The sequence below is a fragment of the Trichosurus vulpecula genome, chromosome 8, assembly GCF_011100635.1.
Source record: "Trichosurus vulpecula isolate mTriVul1 chromosome 8, mTriVul1.pri, whole genome shotgun sequence".
Taxonomy (NCBI): domain Eukaryota; kingdom Metazoa; phylum Chordata; class Mammalia; order Diprotodontia; family Phalangeridae; genus Trichosurus; species Trichosurus vulpecula.
In genome coordinates, this window is record NC_050580.1 from 235,931,057 (window position 1) to 235,937,305 (window position 6,249).

Here is a 6,249-nt window from a genome sequence, read left to right on the forward strand (position 1 = left end):
CGTTCAGCCCTTTCAGTTGTGTCTGACTCTTTGTGAACCTTGGCAAAGATACTGGAGTGGTTTGCCATTTCCTTGTCCAGCTCACGGGGTCACACAGCTAGTAAGTGTCTGAGAACACGTTTGAACTCATGACTTCCTGACTCCAGGTCTGGTGCTCCATCCACCTAGCTTCCTTAGCATGACATAGTGAAAAGCATTTTGAACTTAAAATTAGAAACCCTATGTTCAAATCTTTCCTCTGAAACTTAACTGTGTGACTTTGGGCAAGTCATTTAAACTTTGTTAGCTTCAGTCAATCAACTAGCATTTGTTAAGTACCTACTATGTGTCAAGCAGGGACTGTGCTAACCACTGGGGATACAAAGAAAGGCAAAAAAACAAACAAATGAAAACACGGACCAAAACAACAAGGAACAAAAACAAACCAAAAAACAATCTCTGTTTTCAAAAGGCTCACAGACTAATGGGGGTGAGGGGTGGTGGGTGGGGTGGGTGGGGGAAGCACAGCCAATTTCCTTATCTGTAATATGGGAATGTTAATACTCGAAATACCAACTTCACAGGATTGGTGTGAAGAATAAAGGAGATAATATGTAAAGTGATTTGTAAGGCTTAAGGACACCAGCTATTATCATTAGAAAGCACACTGAACCTTTTAAGGAGGAAAAAAAAAGGCTGTGGAAGCAGGCTCTTGTTTTGCTTACATTCTAGTGATGTGAAAGTCCTTCAATTCAGCAAACATTTGTCATGTTGGAGAATATGTTTGGGAATACAAGGTGAAAAACTTCAGTCCCTTCTCTCTAAGAGCTTATAAACTAACAGGGTCTTTCAATTTGTGTCTGGACTTGTTTGTCTTATTCGTGTTATTGATTTGACTTCAAAATGTGGGTAAATTTTTCCCTGGGCAGTAATGAAGAAAGCCCAAATACCATATTTCCCATGAGCAACAAGGAAAGCTATGCTTTTGTCGGCTGTATGATACTGGGCTATCTTCTCGTGCACAAGCTGTGTGGATGGGCAACGATTCTTTTGGGAGCCGTCATGCTAAGCTCATGGGTTACCTAACCTATTCTTACTCCTTGAAACTGATGGATTTAGAATCCTGATGCTGATGTGGTGGCAAAGTGTCTGGGACAAGAGTAAGGCAAGAAGTGGTTTGTATATAATGTAAACTTGGCAGTATTAACCTCTAAGGGTGGGAAAAAGATCTCATTGAATGTCAGAATTTAGGCAATCAACCCATTAATGAGCATTTACTATGTACCTTGTGTTCTGTGCCAAGCACATGTATGTTTGCGTAAAAGACTATTTTATGGAAAACTCCCACAAGCCAATTGCTCTCACGGGGTCAGAGGAAGCGATACAAGTACACTCTCGAGGTCTCTCTGAAGAACTTTGGAATTGATTGTGAAACATAGGAGACACTGGCACAGGACCACCCAGCATGGTATGCCCACATCAAGGAAGGCGCCATGCTCTTTGAGCAAAGCTGAATTGCAGCTGAATTTAAAAGAAACGTGAGATGCTCCCATTTATAGACATCTCTATTCCAACTGTTCATATGACTATTTGTTCTTGATTTGTGGAAGACCCTTCTGAGCTACAAGGTACACACTGTACCTTGACCCCAATATAGTGGTGCCATTTTGGTCCTCTTTGAGCATGAAGGACAACAACCACTATGTGCCAGGTGTGCTGGGTTAGGTAGGCACTGTGCAATTATGAAAGACCAACAGTATCTATCCTTAAAGAATACTTCTAGGGGGATGATGATAAGGGAGGGGAGCTTGGTCTCCAAATCTAGAGAGCTGCAGGAACTGGAACTATAGGCTAGTTCTCTGACATCCCCTTGCCAGTAACAATTGATTCATTACTCTGCCTTAAGCAAGAACTCAGGAAGAAGTGGAGTGGGGGAACACAGCAGAAGGGCAGATGATATTGTGCTTTCATAGGGTAGGCAATAGCTTCCAGGTAGAACAAGGACTGGATCGGATTAAGAGTATGAAAGGGCCAAGGTGAAGATTGACTCGTTCCTCCTCGATTCTAGGCAACTTCATCCTAGTCAAGTCTCCAAACTGAGTATATTAACTCTATTCACTTGGAAGCCAACATAGATGTCCATCTAAGCAAAAGTTTCCTTGAAACATGATTCTCATCTACATCAGTCAATCAATCAGTAAGCATCTATTAGGTATCTACTAAGTGCCAGACACTATGTTTGGTTCTGGGAGTAAAAAACAAATACAAAAACAAAAACAAAAAACCAGTAGTCTCTGCCCTCAGGTAGCTTATATTCTATTTTGGAGATGCAATTTGTATGCAGATAATATCACAAAATAGCATCCAGTGATAGCAGGGAGATAACACTTTAGCGAGAAGATGCTGGGTGAGAGAGATATTAAGGGAGCAGAATCAACAAAACAACTGTCAATTGGATATGTGGGGTGAGCGAGAGTGATGAGAGAGATTGCCTTTATGGTGGGCACCCTTAACAGATACAGGGTGCTTAGAAGGAGAGATAGGAATAGGAGAAAAGGATAATGAGTTCAGTTTGAGACTTGTTGAGTTTGAGGTGCCTATAGAACATCCAGGAGCAGATTTTGAGTAGGTAGTTGGAGATGTAGGACTAGAGTTTAGGATAGAGATTAAGACTGGATACATAGATTTGGGAGTCATCCTTGTAAAGATGATGATTGATATTTGAGAGATGATGAAGTCACTGGAAAATCAGAAGAGGAGAGGGGCCCTAGGCCCTAAAGCTCTGAAGTACGTTCCTACGTAAGGGTGTGGAAAGACTAATGGGCTGTAGAAGATGGAGAAAGATGGTTCAAATCTTCAGGGAAGAGATCCATGTAAGAGTAATTTTAATAAAATCATAGAGAGGAATGAGTACCCAGAAGTAAGTGGTGGTAAATAGTATCAAATGCCTTGGGCTAATTCCTATTTGCGTGGCTCTCCTTGCTATCTCATTCTCTGGTCTAGAGTTACTGTACTGGATGGTCCTTCTCAAGCCTATCCCAACCATTCCTCTTCCTTTGAAAAGATGCCTAAGTATCTTCCCTGCTCTGAAAAAGACTTGTGGAAAAGTTTTACCTTTAGAAAGCCAGAAGGAATCACAGACAAGCAAGACAGCTTTGAAAGTTACACATAGAATTTATTATCTATATGAAAAAGAAATGCAAACACTGCATAATAGTAATTCATATTTTCATGACAATCCTCTCCTTCCTGTGGTGTATATAGAAATGCTCCTTTTATTTGGTAAGTTCAGAATATAAATTTTTTAAAAAATAATAAGTTAAATAATATCCCAAATAAATCAATATTCCAGAACTTTAAAAAAAAGAAAATATGTAACTTTAGTATCCTGTTTCAGCTTTTGATAACCCCCACATTCAAAAAATTATTCCTCTCTTGTAACTATGGTATTGTTGTGCCATTTTCTTAGATGAGATCACCATTAAATTATGTCACTCTCTTGCTCAGAAATCTTCATTGTAAGATATTGGTCTATGCTTAGTTTCTGCCATACTATCTTCCAGCTTTCCCAGCAGCTTTTGTCAAATAGTGAGTTCCACCATACCACTTAGCTGTCCACTGAAGGTGACTTAGAGGCCATCAAATCCAACCCTTTCATTTTACAGATGAGGAAACTGAGGCCTATGCAGTAAATTTAATGACTTGCCTAGGGTCATACAGCTAGTAAATGTCTGAAGCAGAATTTGAACTCAGATCTTCTAGTGTTCTATCTTCCCAGGTATCTCAGTATTCTGTAAAGTATCAGGGTGTATCTATGTTAATTAAGCCTATGGAATTTTAGAATGGCCATCTCAACCCCAGAAAGATAATGTTTAGGAATCTCCATTTTTTACTCTTTCTTACATCTTTTATGTGTTTTTGTTCAGTCGCTTTAGTCGTGTCTGACTCTGCGTGACCTCATTTGGGGTTTTCTTGCCAGAGATACTGCAGAGGTTTGCCATTTCTGTACATCTATCTCCTTCCAATTTTCTATTCCTCCTCTTCTCTATGACCCCCTTCCCCTATTCTTTTTTGGTAGGTCCTTTCAGTATATGGTAAGAAAACCCACCTGTTGTTGCCCCTATCTGAGTAAGATCTTTTATCTTCCATCACCCACCCTTTTGTTTAATGTCACAAAAAAAGAAGAAAGAAAAACCAGGAGTGCTAGGGAAGGGAGAATGCATATTTAAAAGAAAAAAGATTAGGACCTGTATAATTGTGCACATTAAATCCTTACATCCTTTCGTGATTATTAGCCATTTAAAACTGAATGAGATTTTGCATCCAGAGATAGTCTCTGAACAGATGATTAATGGTTTAATCTGTAATAACTTTACATTTTATAGAACCCTGATAGGAGTCCACATCTGGTGAGCCAAGCTATTTAAAGCTGTGTTAATTCTGTTAATTGCTATACGTTTATTCAGATTGCTGGCACCTGCGGGCTCTGGGATAATGTGTTTTTTATATACCCTCCTTTTACTTTGTCTTTCTGTCTTTTTGTTGCTTTCTCCCTTGTTCTCACTCTGTTTCTCTTTTGCTCTCTGGGTCTGTCTTTCACTTTCTCATTTATGGTGTGTAACTTTGGGTTAAAGATCTTCCCGTGACATGAAGGGCCTGGGTATCCTCCAGGGAATTCATTACCTGTCTGGTTTCTTGCTCTCACCCAGAAAATCTGGAAGTCTCACTATGACACCACGCTACTCCCCTTGCAAGCCCAAAATTGATAAAGCTAAAAAGGAAAGTTTTATTTACAAGTTGAAGGAAAAAACCAGCTCCCTTTTACTTTGCATATATGTTGTATGTACTTAGTTATTTACATGTTGTCTCCTCTCAGTCAGGCAATGGACATTTGTGGTGTGCTGAGTCATTTTAGTCGTGTCTGACTCCTTGTGAGCCCATTTGTGGTTTTTTTGGTGGAGATACTGGAATGGTTTGCCATTTTCTTCTCCAACTCATTTTATAGATGAAGAAACTGAGGTAAACAGGGTTAAATGACTTGCCCAGAGTCACACAGCTAGTATGTGTCTGAGGCTAGATATGAAGTCAGGAAGATGAGTCTTCCTGACCCCCCAGGCCCAGCACTCTATCTACTGCTCCACCTAGCTGGTCATGAATATTAAGCACCTATTATGTGCCTGTGGCAGACAGATGATGCAGTGTGTGGGACATTGGACTTGGAGTCAAATCTGGCGTCAGACATTTATTGTGTGACATTAGCTGTGTGACCCTGGGCAAGTCACCTAACCCTATTTGCCTTAGTTTCCTTATCTACAAAATGAGCTAGAGAAGGAAATGGCAAACTGCTTCAGTATCTCTGCCAAGAAAACCCCAAATGGGGTCATGAAGTATTGGACATGACTGGAAGAGACTAAACAACAACAAATACGCCTGGCACTTTGCTAAGTGCTGGGGCTACAAAGAAAAATAAAAGACAGCCCTTGCCCTCAGAGACTTCATCAGTCTTACATGATAGATAACATTGCAAACAATTTTGCACAAACAGGTTCTATAGGAGGTAAATTGGAAATAATCAACAGAGGGAAGGTATTAGAATTAAGAGGGATTGGGAGAAGCATCTTCTGTAGAAGGTGGGGCTGTTGATGTGAACTCCTCAAGAACAGGGACTTTTTGCCCTTCTGTCTCCAATGCTCAGCACAGAGCTTGGCATAGATAGTGTTTTTTGATTGATCAAACTCATTATTGAGCTCGTGGCGAATGATGACACCTATGAATGAACAACCTTTCCCCAAAAGCCTCAATAGGCTCAGTCACTAAGTAGAGTCTCCAGTGGGCATCATCTCTTCTAGTTATTTAGTATGTCTCTCCTGTAGGTCTACACAGCTTTTCAAGTCTGCTATTGACATTATCATTGCTTTTTCTGCAGCTCTCCACGGCTCCCAGCGGGCAGCATTGGTACTGTTCCCTGTTACCATTAGCCTTTTGCCAGAGGAAATACTCTGTTGTTAGTCCTGTTCAATACAGTAGAAGAGCACTCCAAAGTTTCCCTGTTTCTGTAGGAGTAGTAGTTATTTCTACAAATGCAGGGCCTGGAAAAGAGGGCCTTCTCCTTGATGCTCTTCCCTTCTGCTATGGTTTTCACTGACTGCTGGACTCATAGGAGTTTACCCAAGAGTCACGAATACAACCCAACCCTCTCCTTCCTGAGCTGGTCTTCATCACTAGTATAATGTTGAGACATGGTGAATCCAAAGACTGATGCATTTATCT